Consider the following 14,378-nt stretch of genomic DNA (forward strand, 5'->3'; position numbering starts at 1 on the left):
GGCAGGTCCTGTGATTAGCTCATTTTGCAGATGAGGAAACTGAGGCATAGAAAAGCCAAGTAACTTAACCATGATGGGACAAAAATCCCATTTGTTTGACTTTCCTCCACCCTCCCTCCATCACCCACTTCCTCAGCTTCCATGGATGTCTGCCCTCACCAAGGCAGGGAGCCCAGAGGAGCCTGCAGGTCACAATGCCAGGCCCGTGTGGCCATGGCGATGAAGGCTCACAACAGTGTGATGAGGGCGACCCCAAGGTTAGCCAGCAAACAAGACCTCTGGATGCCCTGTACTGTGCCCCTTCCTCTGCCCAGTGCCCTGTGCCCTCCAACAGACATATACACATGCACACATGCCCTTCCACATTGTCATTGCACCCTCAAACAAACAGGCTTTGGCTATCCAGGGGACATGAGCCCTTCCGCATTTACAAAAGCTAGCATTTCTCACCAAGAACTGAGGTCATTTGGGGACATTTTTTTTTTTCCTGGAGATTGTCAAGATCTCCTTCAAAATGCATAACCATACCTGCACATTAGCACAAGGCATCACTTTCCCTGCTCTCTGTAACCCCTGGAGGGGAACTGAAGGAATGTATCAAATTCTTAATTTAAGAAAAAATCCCCAGCGCCTGCCTGCGGTGAAAGGGCCATTTCGTATGTTGGAGGTGTTAGGAAGAAAGTGCTGCCCGGAAAATACTGATCTGACCACTGTTCCTGGGATGCTGGGCCTCCAATGAGAGAAATAGGACCCGATCCGGTTTGGCATTTAAGGGACATAAATGCAGTCCAGGGGCGGCAGGATGTCTGCCAGTCAGAGCCTTGGACTATCCATTACCTTATGACAGGGTGATATGGTTCCAAACCCACCGGGTTTTATTAAACTTGCTGATTCCATTCTACTGTGAATGGCAAGGAGAGCACCGGAGGCCCTCGAGCAGCCTTGAAAACTGTCAATGCCTTCTAGAATGAGAGCCCCTGATGTGCAGAGCCCTCCCTCTGGAAGGTCCCACCTGGGTTCAGACAGGCCCCATGTTTCCTGGCTGTGTGGTCCTGGGCATATGCTATCTGAACCTTCACTTTCTCCTCTGAAAATGACCAACAAATACTGATAAGGTTCAATGATATAATGCAGGTAACACACAGAGCATGTAGAAACATTCAGTGAACAGTGATTTGGTGGTGATGAGTATTGAGAGCTAGCCAGGTTCTCACAGATTATCTCCTCCAATCCTCTCATTATACAGATGGGAAAATCGAGGCCCAGAATGGGGAAGGGACTTGCCCACAATCACACAGCAAGTTGGAAGATCTGGGCCTAGAACCCTCACCCCTGTTTCTTAGATGAAGGCTTTCTCCATTGCACACATTGCTCACATTCTAAGAATATCTTAGAAATGCAAAGAATATTCGTTAGTCATGTGAGAACCACAGTGGATCAGGCCTGGGACCAGAATAGGTGATGTCCTATTTTACCAGTTCAGCTGCCCTAAGGGCTGGGATTGGCCTGGACCCCTCTGAGGGAGGGAATGATTGACAGGTGAGAATATGATCGGAAATCACTCCTGCCTTAAGTCAGAGATCTCCATTCCTAGAGGAGTCAGCAAAAGGAGATCTGGGTGGGTTATCAGCCCTTCAATCCAATGCCGTTCCTCAAATAAGACAGCAGCCTTTCTTAAACTCCACACAGATGTCAGGCCTCCCAGCAAGCGCTCTGGTTTTTAGGACTAAGCCAGGCATTGAAATTTCGCAGGAGTTCTGCATAGACACTGGAACACCACAGCCACCAGCCTAACAGAAAGTCCCTGTCTACAAGGGTGACATCACCCAGGGTCTCCCCAAATCCATGTCCCCTTCTGAGTCTTGTAGGTGCAGGAGGGCCCTCCTGATCCGGCTGCTGCTCAGCTCTACCCCACCTCCTATCTTGGGGGCAGAGACAGTCCCATCCCTGTGCATAGGAAGGGATGGGATCCAGGCATGGGCCCAAGTGGGTTTGGTGAGGGTCAGCGATCATAACTGTCTTTTGTGCCTTTACTGAAAGTATCCATCTTTGCTGACCCCCTTGACCTCCACTGAGTGGGAACAGCGAGGTTCTGAGTCACATGACCCAATCGCCACCTAGCCACTGCCAATTGGTTGAGAAGGGAACACCTGACTCAAGGCAGCCCATTCATTGGCTGGTCAGCCATCCTACGAGCTAGCCATAGTCATATGTGGGGGAACTTGAAGAGCTTAAAAAGGGTATTTAGGGGTAGGCACTAAAGGCAAAGGTGATGGGGATGGGGGAGGGGTGGTGGAGGTGTGGGGCTGCTGTCAGAAGGCTGAAAAAAAAATACTACTATTCACAGAGGTGATAGAGTGTTGGTGTTGCTGAAGGTAGAGGAAGTATCCCAAAGGAACCTCTGCAGAACCCTGAGATGGGGGTGCAGGCCAGGTACTCAGATCAATGGAAGGCTAATCTAGGTAAGCTCCCTTTCCTTGGTATAGTTCAGAAGAATACTCTGGAAAGAGAAGCATAAGGCTCAGTGGTATCGACCAACCAATGAAAGTTACCAGTACTCACAAAAGAGGTTGGCGGTAATTCCTAGGAAAGGAAATTCCCACCAGACACCCAAATATAAGAGGAGACGTTCCCTAAGGTTGAGAATCGATGAAAACAAAGATTCTCTTGTACCCTGAACCATGGGTGCAAGGCCACTTCCTCCTTACCTTACCTGTGGCAGCTGCTTTATAGCACTTGAATGGATTCTCCACCCCCAGGGAAAACCCTTCTGCTTTCTGATTATGTTTAGAGCAAATACTAGTTGAGTGGTCAAGGTTGGAATAAGAGAATGGTGGTTTTCTAAAATGAAAAGCTGGGTTGGGCAATCCAAAGGCCAGAAAAATCCTCTGAATCCCCTGCAGAGTCCATGGCTAAGGTTTTGGCCTTGGCTGTGGTGTAGGTGCCATGTAGGTCTGTACAGCAAATTGAGGTTATATCTATAGCACTCAGAGCCTCTGGAACTGGAAATATTCCAGTCCATCCCTAAAAGCTAAGCCACAGTCTAGCACAGGGTAGGATCAGACACCTGGAAACCACTCCCCGGTCAGTCCCCCAAATTCCACAGTCAATATAGGGAATGTGGGGAAGTGTCCTTTGAGCCACTGACAAAGAATCTATTGGGAAGACCAGTATGGTTACTCTTAGCACAGGCTCGGCAGGGCCCCTCAAAAATTGGGAGATCAGCAATAGGAAGAGCAGAGCAGAGATACATCTCAACAGACTTGAACACCTCACTCCTCCCTCTATAAGGGGGTGTGAGTGGAAGGACATGGGGCAGGGAAGAGGTGCATATAGCTGTGACAGCTGGCAGAAGGCCCGGGAACAGAAGGGGAAGGAACGAGCCACAGCGCTCTCTAGCTGAGGGAGCAGGCCGGGCTTAGGGATTTTCCTCACTTCCAAAACAACAGGTGCCACAACTCTAGAGAAGCCACCAGACGGAGCTACGTTCCTCCTCATGTGCCTCTTCTAGAAAATGCTTTAGTCCAAATCCAGCCACCTCGAATGCCCATTCTCCTGAAGCCGCGTAACTGCAAGCTTGACCAGGCAGCCCGGGTTAGAACCAGAACTATTTTCCCTCCGTAAGTGGGTCTGGAGGTATCCCTGAGCAACGCAGCTGCATGGGGAGCACCTGGGAGATTTCATTATTGAGATCAGTGACCCACACAGGAGATTAGGAGCTGTTTGTTGATCAACAGGATTATCCCCACTCCAGCCAGAGTGGCCTGGAGAGGCCTGAGATGGGGGTGCAGGCCAGGTACTCAGATCAATGGAAGGCTAATCTAGGTAAGCTCCCTTTCCTTGGTATAGTTCAGAAGAATACTCTGGAAAGAGAAGCATAAGGCTCAGTGGTATCGACCAACCAATGAAAGTGGCCCCCCCTCTCCAGAGTGGCCTGGAGAGGCCCCGGGGTGCAAATGGTGAGGCTGCCGGCACCCAGTCTGCAGAGGGGGCCCAGGGGCGAGCAGCAGCCTGGCACACGTACCCCTGGCCCACGCCCCCGGCGCCTTCACTCACCCCTGATGCTGTAAGTCTTTCTCCACTGTGTGGGCCAGACCAGTATTCTGACCCACACCACATTCTTGACCACGGCCTCCCCGCATGACGGTTCTTACCTCTTGGGGTGTCAGTCAGGCTTAGGTTCACAGGTGGTGAACCTGGTTCTCATCTTTTGGCAACTTCCCTCGCACAGAAGCCTGACAGGCCTCCTTCTGGGAGCTGCTCTGCTCACCTTCCTGCCTTTCCCAGGGCGTCTTTCCACCTCACTAATTGCACCGGTCTTGGCTAGAACTCCACCTGTGGCCTATTCCCGGTCAGTCCCTCCCCCTCAGAGAAACCAGAGACAGAAAAGAACTTATCAGGACCTCTTGTCTAACAGAGTGTCCAACCAGCCAGTGTAGTCTCCACCCCCATGGGCCCATCTCTGCACCCCAACACCTCCTTCATCTTCCCAGGAGGCCATAACCCAACACCCCAGGGGGGGCACTGGCTTTTCCCCTGCCTTCCAATGACAGGAACAATAGAGCCAGGACAAGCCAGGCACTGTGGTGGCTCTCATAAATATCTCAGCTGAGCCTCATAATTACCCTAGTGGGAGGTACTGCCCCCATTTTACAGGTGAGGAAACTGAAGCTCATAGATTTGCCAAAGGTCACACAGCTAAAACGTGACAGAAACAGGATGCTCTATCAGCCCGCTGGATGGCAGAGACAATGGGGCTGGCCTCCCAGGAAGGGATCCCCCATGTCCTAAAGCTCCCTATTTGGCACAATGTGTCCAGACCCTTAAAAACATCCATTTGACTCTAGCCCGTGGATGTGACCAGCAACATCCAGAGATATAAAGACAGGACTGTGACTTGTTATTCATAATAGCCAAAAATAACTAAACTGTTCAACAACAGGATTAAATAAATGAGGGCCTGGTCAAAAGATGGAAAACCAGGCTTCCATTAATCTTGTCTTGAAAAAAATCACATGTCTAAATATGAAGATTTTTCCCACAATTATCCTTTAGAGAAGAGAAAATGTCTTGAAATTCAAGTACTTCCAAAGACTCTCCCATTAAGCACACTCGCTCTTACTTTAAACAATAAAGTACTGTTTGGGGAAATCACATTAGCCCTCCCGACCTCAATCAATGCTAGCTTGGGATGTTTAAAGAGGTCACCTGCCAGAATTAGCAAAAAGGGAGGCAGAGAAATGTAACAGGGATTTGTGACTATTGTGGGGGTTACAACCTCACAATGGCTGTGTCGGCTGACATTGTAAACAAGCCTTGAAAGATCACTTTTAAAAGCCATGCAGAGAGCAGTTATGTAGCAAAGATCACCCATACACGGCGAGGGCTCAAGGGGAAGGCAGCCCTAATGCAATGCAAATAGAAGACAATTTCCAGAGACAACATTGTACACAGATTTTGAAGGTGTTGCATCTCAATCTCCAACCAGCTGAACAAAATGAAAATGAGGGGTCCCAGACAGCCGGGGTGGGTGATCACCAGGTGGCTCCTGGGCTAGGGAAAGCACCGGGGTCAAAGACTCAGTAGGGACAGAAGGTAAAAGTGAAAAGGCCAATCTTTCTGAATTTCGGGTTCTACGTAGTTTTGTGTATCCGTGGAACCGTGGCTTGAAGGCCAGGGCTGGATGTGAGCAGTGAGCGCAGTCTAAGAGTTGCACGTGGTGGGGCTCCATGGGGCACCCCTGAGACTTTACACAATGTGACAGCGCAATGGCACGTCAATAGAAACTGTAAATATATAATTTATATAATTAAATCTATAAATTAAATATGATGCATAAGCAATTGCTCATGTCTAAATATCTGTATAGTCAGGTTCCAAACTTGGGCTCCAAACTTTTTATTGCATTTTCCATTTGGGAAAGTCAGGCCTTATAGTCCTAGCAACCCCCTATCTAGGTCCATAGGTTATATAGCAATGAAAGAAAATAGCTATGAAACAATATAAAATAGGAAACGCAAAGTGAAAATGTTATACTGTGATTCCAGTGTTGTTTAAATACACACACAGGGCCTCCCCTGGTAGCGCAACGGTTGAGCGCTGGGCTGCGAAGCTGCCCACAGCCTCTGCACCGCCGGTTCAATACCCAGCCACCAGCGAGGGTCCCACGTGGCGCACAGACCTCTCCTGCCGCCCGCTGCTCCCCTCAGCAGTGTCTTCGGTCCATCTGCCTGTTCTGCTCCCCACTCTGGCTCTGGTGAATTCTCTCACCCTCCCGCACTTCTGACTGTACCCAGTGCTTGTATAAATAAATAAATAAATAAATCTTTAAAAAATAAATACACACACATACTCACACACCGTCACACACACACGGCTGTGGGCATAGAAAAAAGATCAGAAAGAACTATCCTGTATCAAAATGTCAGCAGTGATGATAGCTGGGCGGTGAGATTATATGGTTTTTCAATATTTTTTCTTAAAGCTATATTAATGTTTAACCAGGGAAAATAATTTTTGAAGGCTTTTAGAAAAGCACTTCCTTTCTTAAATTCTCCCTTGGGACTATTAGAATAGCTTTTGCCTCACTTAATTCCCTAAATCTTCTGGGAACCACAAATATGGTAGGGGGTGGATTTTTGACATAGTAAGATGTGCTTAGCACAAGAATAATGGGAGGGGAAAGCAGATTGCTAAGCCATGTCAATAACATATATACATATATGTACATGTATGCAGCGGGCTTCTCCCGCTGGAAGAGAGGACGGGAAGGAGATAGTGTGTACGTGGCCCCGAACAGCTGGGGCGGGCAATCCCGGGCTGTGTCATATGTCAATGGCAGTGTCTATGCACACTGCCATTGCGTGTGTGTGTGTGTGTGTGTGTGTGCGCGTGTGTGCGCATGCACGTGTGTGTGTGTGTGTGTGTGAGAGAGAGAGAGAGAGAGAGAGAGAGAGAGAGAGAATAGAAGGAGCAGGAGGAGAGAGGGAAGGAGGCATAAACAGTGTGTGTGCACATAGGTGATAAATGCTCCCACACACATAGCAGGTCTGGGAGGAACCCCACCAAATGACCAAAAGCCCCCAGATGGAGAAATCCTGTATTCTTCTGTGTGGCTCACATTTTCACTCGTGCAGCATGTGTTTATAATAGGATGTAATCAGCTTTTTGCTGATTCCACTGAAATGGGGGAAGCTGAGGGCGAGTCCCATCCATTCGTGTGGCTTCACTACTCTGCAAAAGAAAAAATTTGAAGCAGTATTTTCCTAGTGCCCCCAAACGCCCTTGGGGTGAACCGTGGGGTAAGTGGGTGCTTGCAGTCACAGCCACAGCAGCCTATGTGGCACCAGCAGTCCTCCAAGTCTCTGAGAGGACACGGCGACACAGCCAGGCATGAAGCCTGGTCCCGAGTGGTCCCTGTGCTGGATCTGGTGCCTGCAGCCTGTGCATTCACTGACCATGACCTTGAAACTGAGGCCCTCAGAGGGTGAGGTCACACAGCTGAGACTTGACCCAGGCAGCCTGGGCATGTATGGGTGATACACGTGTTCCCACAATCACACACTCTCAGCTGCCACATTAATGTCTGCCATCTCCCCCCACCCCTCTATCTTTGTGTCCCGGTCCCACCAGGGTAACTGTCACCAAGGCCTCTGCTGCCCACAGAGCTGAAGGAACAGGCCATTTCCCTACAGTGACATCGACATCCACCAGCAAGGGCCCCAATGCAGGGACTGAGGACCCTGCTCCCCAGGATCCAGAGGCTTCAGACCCCCCAGTATCTCCCGCCGGGGCCATGCGAGGAGAGGGCTGTTGAGACTGAATTGCTGGGACAGCATCTGAGCCAGCTCCAGAGTTTCCAAATCCTGCCTTGGCCCAGCCATCTCTCTCCTCTGAAGAGGTCCGCAGGGAAAAGTGCCTGCCAGCCCCAGGCCAGCACCGTCCCCTTAGCAGCCTAGGTGCCAAGCCCAGGGCAAGTGGGCTGGGCAGGGCCAGAGAGCTCCCACCTGTGACACCACTCCAGCCCCACCTGGTCCTGGCCACCAAGGGTCAGAGAAAGAGCAAGAGCCCAGCGGGCAAGAGAGAGCAAGAGCCCCAAAGCCTGGCTCCAGGCTGAGCAGGCTAGATCCCCACGAGACCTTCCGAGGGCTGCCCAGCTGAGGAAGGGGAAATAATCATTCGATTATTTCACAGAGGCCATTTCACAGAGGCCCTCACCCAGCGCTCCACGCCATCTCCTGCAGGACAAGGAAGGCAGAAGAGTGAGCAGGCCACGAACCCTGGGTGGGCTCGCGAAGCCCTTACCAAGGCAGTGAGCATCCTTCCTCCTTTAAGGGGGAGGGGTCTCTCCTGCGCCCCATGCAGACCCATCCTTGAGGAGGAGTGCAGTGGGCAGTCGGCTCAGCTGCCCCCATGCCCTGTTATTGTTTCAGGGGGAGGGGGTGTGCCTGTCCCCCCAAGTTATCAGTGGGACCTATGGACCCCTAACACACTGTTCTCTGAGAGAGCGCCAAACCCTAATCACTAGACCACCAGGGAATGCACCGTGTTGTCTCAAACCCCCATGCTAAGCTGCATACAATCCCCCCACCCTTTTGTTCCAACGACCTGACACAGAGGACATAAGCTACACCCTAAAAATATCCCCTTGTTTCTATTTGCATCCTCCGCCCCCATCAATTTCCCAGGACTCAGATAGGAACCCAGCTGAGGAGAGAATGGCCTGCCCCTGACAAGCCAGGTGGACCCCACTCTCACCCCCTAGGATGCTTTCCTGCTCTGGTTGTGTCCACAGATGCCCTCCAGCCAGCCCTCCACACCCCTCAAGCCCCCAGCGCCTGCCTGAGTGCGCCCCATCCCAGGTCGGCCCCTGTTAGCTCTCCCGGTCCTCACCTGTACCTTCCTCCCACACATTCTTAAAAGGTCACAGCCTTCCCCCAAGCCTTGGTCAGTTGTCCCTGAATTGGCAGAGAGCTGTCACAGGCCCTCGATGACATTAGAAAAGGTCAGCGAATTATGCAATGACACACCCTGCAGGGCCTGGGGTTGCGGCCTGCAGTCCCCTTTGGAAATAGGAAAAGAACCTACGAGCCTCTGGAAACCAACATCCATCTCTCTTCTCAGATCTGATCTCCACCCTGGTCTTCCTTTTGATCTTGCTTCCAAGCCAGAGATGAGCATTTCCACATTGACTCCGGCTTGATTATAACTGACTCTGAACCTTTCTAGTGATTAAAGTAGCCGCGAGGCGATGTTCTCCAGAGATCTGTGCTGCAGGTTGAATAATTCAAGGCATCCCTTCCAAAAGGCTGAGGAATCTAGAAGACAAAATCAGAGAGCAGAAAACTTTTTTTTTTAAGAAAAGAGCAATTTCCTCCATGCTGGTTACACAATAAGTACTCCATCAATGCTGGTTAATTTTGATTGACACAAACACTCACCAGAAATCAAATGGAGAAGGCTGCAGTAACCCGGCAGGCCTGGAGCAGGATATTGGGGGCTCCCAGCAATGGGGCAATTCAGGGGACTTGCTCTCTCCCTCCTGTAGGATAAGGTGTTTAGGAACTTCTGGTATTTCCCAGAGTTGGAAGGACTTTGAAATGAGGGCGATAGTGGATGGGGCGAGGTGGCACCTGAGGTCCTGCCCAGGCTGGTGAGCTAAGAGGTTAGGCCGAGGAGATGAAGGAGCTGCTTTGGCAATGATTGAGGTATGAGACTTTGGTCCCGGCTGAGCTGCTTCAATGCCCACATGGCCAGATCTAACATGGGGAGGAAGCAGGGGAGTAGGTCTTCTCCACCTCACTCTGCTTGCACTGCAGAGTTCAGGGGGACATGAAGCTACAGTAGGGCAGAGCCAGGCACCTGCAGAGTGCCCAGGAAGGAGCCTCCCCACTGCAGTGTCTGCAGCAATGGAGCTGATGGTGGCAGAGGGCTTCCCCAGGAAGGGGCGTCGAAGAAGAGACAAGGATAGATCTGGAAGCCTGCCGCCCTGGGAGTTCAACATAACCAGTGAAGACTTTGGGGTGGGAGGGGAGAGTCCGCCAAAGCAGAGAGTTTGCAACTCTTACATCCAAGCACTGATGATGTCATGGCAGTCTTCCCACCCACGGACTAGCACAGAGATTAGAATTCCCTACACAGGACCCCTCCGATGCCTGGCATCAATACCTAGCAGGTCGCCCTCATCTAAGAGGATCTGGAATCCTCCTTGCACACCTCTTGTTACAGAAGCTGAGGCCCAGAGAGTTGGAGTTGCCCAAGGTCATGCAGCTAGTTAGGAGCCAGAGAGAAACAAGGACCAGGATCCTTCATCCTTATTCCTAGTTCCCAGGAGTGAGTGTGAGTGTGAGTGAGAGTGTGTGTGTGTGTGTGTGTTCAAGTAAGAGATAGAGAGATTGGGGTTGAAATTCGGGCCCACCTGGGTGAGTCCACTTCAGCGCCTCACGCCAGCAACTCTGCCCAGTGTATTGTCAGCACCTTGCAGAGCAGGAATCCCAGTTGCTCCTTGAGGTTGCACACTCAGCATCCACAAGCCAATTCATCTACCTGTGGTTTAATGAGCATCAGATGCTGCCACCAGGGACCTGGAGGCCCAGAAATTCCAATTTTGAGCTTACTCTTTAAAGTCAATTAGCATCACAACATCACATGCTAGAGAGTCCATGGGCACAGAAGCCAGAGCTCGCAGCTGGGGCCTCCCCCCGACATGGCGCTCCCTCCCCTAGAAGAAGAGGAGTCTGGGTGTTCCAACATCAGAAGTGTCTCCACCCCTGGAAAGCAATTGGGAAACCAGGCCTAGGGTGGGTCTAGCATGAGAAGCGACCACCTCTCTGAGTGGGACAGATCTTCAAGGACTGGACACTCCCTCTGCCTGGAGCCCTCCTCCAGCACCACTGCAAGCTGGTGATTACATCTTTCTTAACTTGGGAAGAGAGACGACAGAGAGGTTCACATAGGTGAGCTGTGTCACACCTGTTGGGTTCTCTGCCTGATCCCCTGTCCCCAGTAACTCCCCCTTCTCCCGCCACGCAGTTAGAGCAACAAACAGGCCCTCAGTACCACGTGCAGTACAGCCAGTGACCACTAGGGGCCAGCCCCCATGACCACCCTTGATGGGTGCGGGAGAGGGCATCTGGTCAAAGCCAGACCAGTCAGCTCTTCCTGTGAGGATGATGGGAAATGTGACGGGGTGGAGGGAGGAGGGAGCTGAAAGAGAAGCCACCACATCAGGCACCTGAGCTTAGAATCCGTGGAAGGGGGCCTTTTCCACCCACCCTGTGGATCAGAGAGGCAAAGGAATTCTGGCTTCAGAGAAAAACACAAAGCAGAAAGGAACAGAGGTAAACAGAATAAATGCAGGGAAACCTGAAATTGACTCCCTGCACTGGCCTCTGGAGTCCGGCATGTTTGCTCTGTCCTGCTGAGTTGCTTCTCTCCGGCTGAAACACCCCTAGGTCCTTCAACAGCCGCCCACTGATGGGATTTGGAATCTGGTCTCACAGTACACTGATACCCGTTTTTTCAAGGCTCTTTTTTTTTTTTTTTTTTGCAAACCCACATTTTTCTCACTCACCTTCATTTCTCTGGAATAGGTCTTTTGAGATGCTCCCTTCCCATCACCTTTCCCTCTCCATCTGCTCTCATCCCTTCTTCCCCGGGCTCCCTCCTCCCTTCAGCCTCCCATCAGACCCTACCATGAAGCCAGGAGAAGCTGCCTAAGACAAAGGTCTGACCACCTCGCAGCCCTTTCTGTGACTCCCTGTCCTAGAGGAGAGAATCCAGACCCCTGGGAACAGCCTGGCATCTCCGTGTTCTGCCCTGCCCATCCCTCCAACCCCTGTAGCTCCTCCACACTCTGCAGGCGCTCTGGCCGTGCCCAGCACTGCTTTCACCTGCCACACTCAGTCACTGTATCACGGCAGGTGGTCACAGAGCCAAACAGGCCGGGTTTGAACCCCAATTCTGCCAATGAGCCTATAACCTTGGGGAACCCCATTCCCTCTGTGTTGCCTCCACTACAAATTGGTGACAAAAAACAGCCACCTCGCAGGGCTGTAGAAAGGGCTTGAAATGACATAGGTAAAGCATTAAGCACAATACCTGGAGGTACGAAAATGTGCTTGCTAGAATAATGTGTCCACGTCCCATCTATCTAGAAAATTCCAATTCATCTGAAAACTCAATTCAAGTATTAGCACATCTGTGAAGACTTTTCTGATTCCCCACCACTCTGGACTCTGACAGAACTCCTGCCTCTGACCTTGCAGTGACCTACACATGCTCCTATTGCATCAACGCCCCTGCATGATCACCCCCTGAAGCAGGTCTGTCTCCCCACCCTTGTGTCTGAGCCCTGCCAGGACAAGGACCAGGTCTGACTCTCTCTGTGGCATGCAGAAGAGACCATAGATGTTTACTTCATTAAGTCGCCCTGAATTATTCAAATGCTATTGATTTCTCTCACCCAGCCTCTTCTTCATTCCACCCCGCTTTTAGAAGTTGGACTTTCTCCTTCATCAATAACAATAATAATAGCTAAGGCCTATTGATTGCTTCTCACCCTGCCAGACACCTTCTAGGTGTGTTGCTCATGACTTACTTAATTAACCCTACAACCCTCCTATAAAGCAGGCACTGTTATTAACTTGTTTTCCAAATAGGGAAACTGAGGCTTGAGTGTTGCCAGAAATGTGGAGGAGCCAGATTTGAGCCCATGTGTTCTGTTTCCTGCACATATTTCAGCGTTTTATTTTTAAATAATATAGAAGAGTTGTAAAGAGGGTACAGAGAATGTCCATCTGCCCCCCCACCCAGCCCCCCTGATGTTAATATCGCACATGACTACCATGCATTTAGCGAAGTTAAAAATGAACATTAGCACAGTCCATAGACTCAACTGCAGCCTTTATCTGAATGGCCCCAGTTCTCCCACGAATGCCCTTTTGTTGTTCCCGGCTCTGACCCACACGCAGTCAGTCATTCTGGGGCCTTTGTCTCCTGGAATTTGTGGCCACGTCTCAGTCTTTCCTTGTTTTCCCTGACCCAACACTTCTGGAGAGCAGCAGCCAGGTCTTTTGTGAAATGTTTCTCAGTTTGGCTGGTTATTTCTCACGCAGTCTGAGGTGAGGGTTTGGGGAGGCAGCTGGCAGAGGCATGAGACCCGGCTGTTCACGTCTCACTGGGGGCTCCTGCGATCCACAGGGCTTGTAATGGTCATTGAGCTCTGGGTTTCTCCACCACAGAGTTACTATTTTTCTGCAGTTGCTCATAACCCCCACAGTCTAGTGCTTCACAATCAACTTTGTTGGTGCTGGAACAGCATTGTGCCTGGCAGGGCATGATGTTCTAAGAGAAAAAGCTCAGAGCAAAGGGATCCCGGGATTGCCTAAAGCAGACCTAGCGTATCAGCTGCCCCTCCCACCACAGCTCAGCCTCAGGAAAGGGCGTTCCTCAGGGCCAGAGTCATCTAGAAAGGTGGCTGGGAGGGCGGGGATGACCATTCCAGGGAAAACTGGCACCAGCGGGGGCATCCTCACAGGGAGAAGCCAGAAGAGCCCAGGTCCATATAAGAAGGCAATGGCCAGACTAGAGTCACACAAAGTTCATCAAGCCATAACCCCTGTCTCCACCCAGGCCTCGGAAAACATCTCCGTGGTGTGGCCTACAAGCTCAGAGCAGTGATTCCCAACAAAACAATGCCATGAACCACATTTCTCGCCTACTCCTCACACTGCTCTGCTCCGTAGGCAATGATCACAGCTACCTTGTCTTTGAGGTAAGCCTTGTGCTTGCACTTGCACCCACCCTGCGCCCACTGAAAGGAGTGCAGAGCCCCCCACAAGCCTTCCCCTCCCTCTCAGCTCCTCCAGGCACTGAGCCCAGGACCAACACACAGTAGGGGTTTAGCAAATGTCTGCTGAAAGGTGGGAAGGAAGCAGATTTGCTTCTACAATAAACTTTCAAAATATTCTGAAGACATTTTGTGACCCTCACCACCTTCCAAAGCTCAAAAAATCATTTTAAAAACTGTTGACTGTGAAATTTCAATTATGTTCACAAGAAAAGCTAGAGTAAAGCACCAGAAGCACAGAAAAACAGCTTTGCATTTGACAGGCCAAAAGGGCCTAGGAGAAGAGCAAGTAGGATGGAGACCAGCCTTGAAGCCACTTCCAGCTATTTCCGGAGACTCGATGCTCATGAACAGACTTAACTCAATAGCCCTTGAAAGTGGGGACAGCTCCAGGTATTAGAAGGCTATAAAGGTGGACAAGTCAATGCCATGAACCAGCTACCAAACACAATTTAGTGCTCAAAGGCTGCATTGATAAAGGTATAACATCCACAAATGAGGTGATAGACCTGTTCTGCTCTATGCTGGC

The sequence above is a fragment of the Talpa occidentalis genome, unplaced genomic scaffold, assembly GCF_014898055.3.
Source record: "Talpa occidentalis isolate TD23 unplaced genomic scaffold, MPIMG_talOcc4v2.1 talOcc4.9, whole genome shotgun sequence".
Classification (NCBI taxonomy): Eukaryota; Metazoa; Chordata; class Mammalia; order Eulipotyphla; family Talpidae; genus Talpa; species Talpa occidentalis.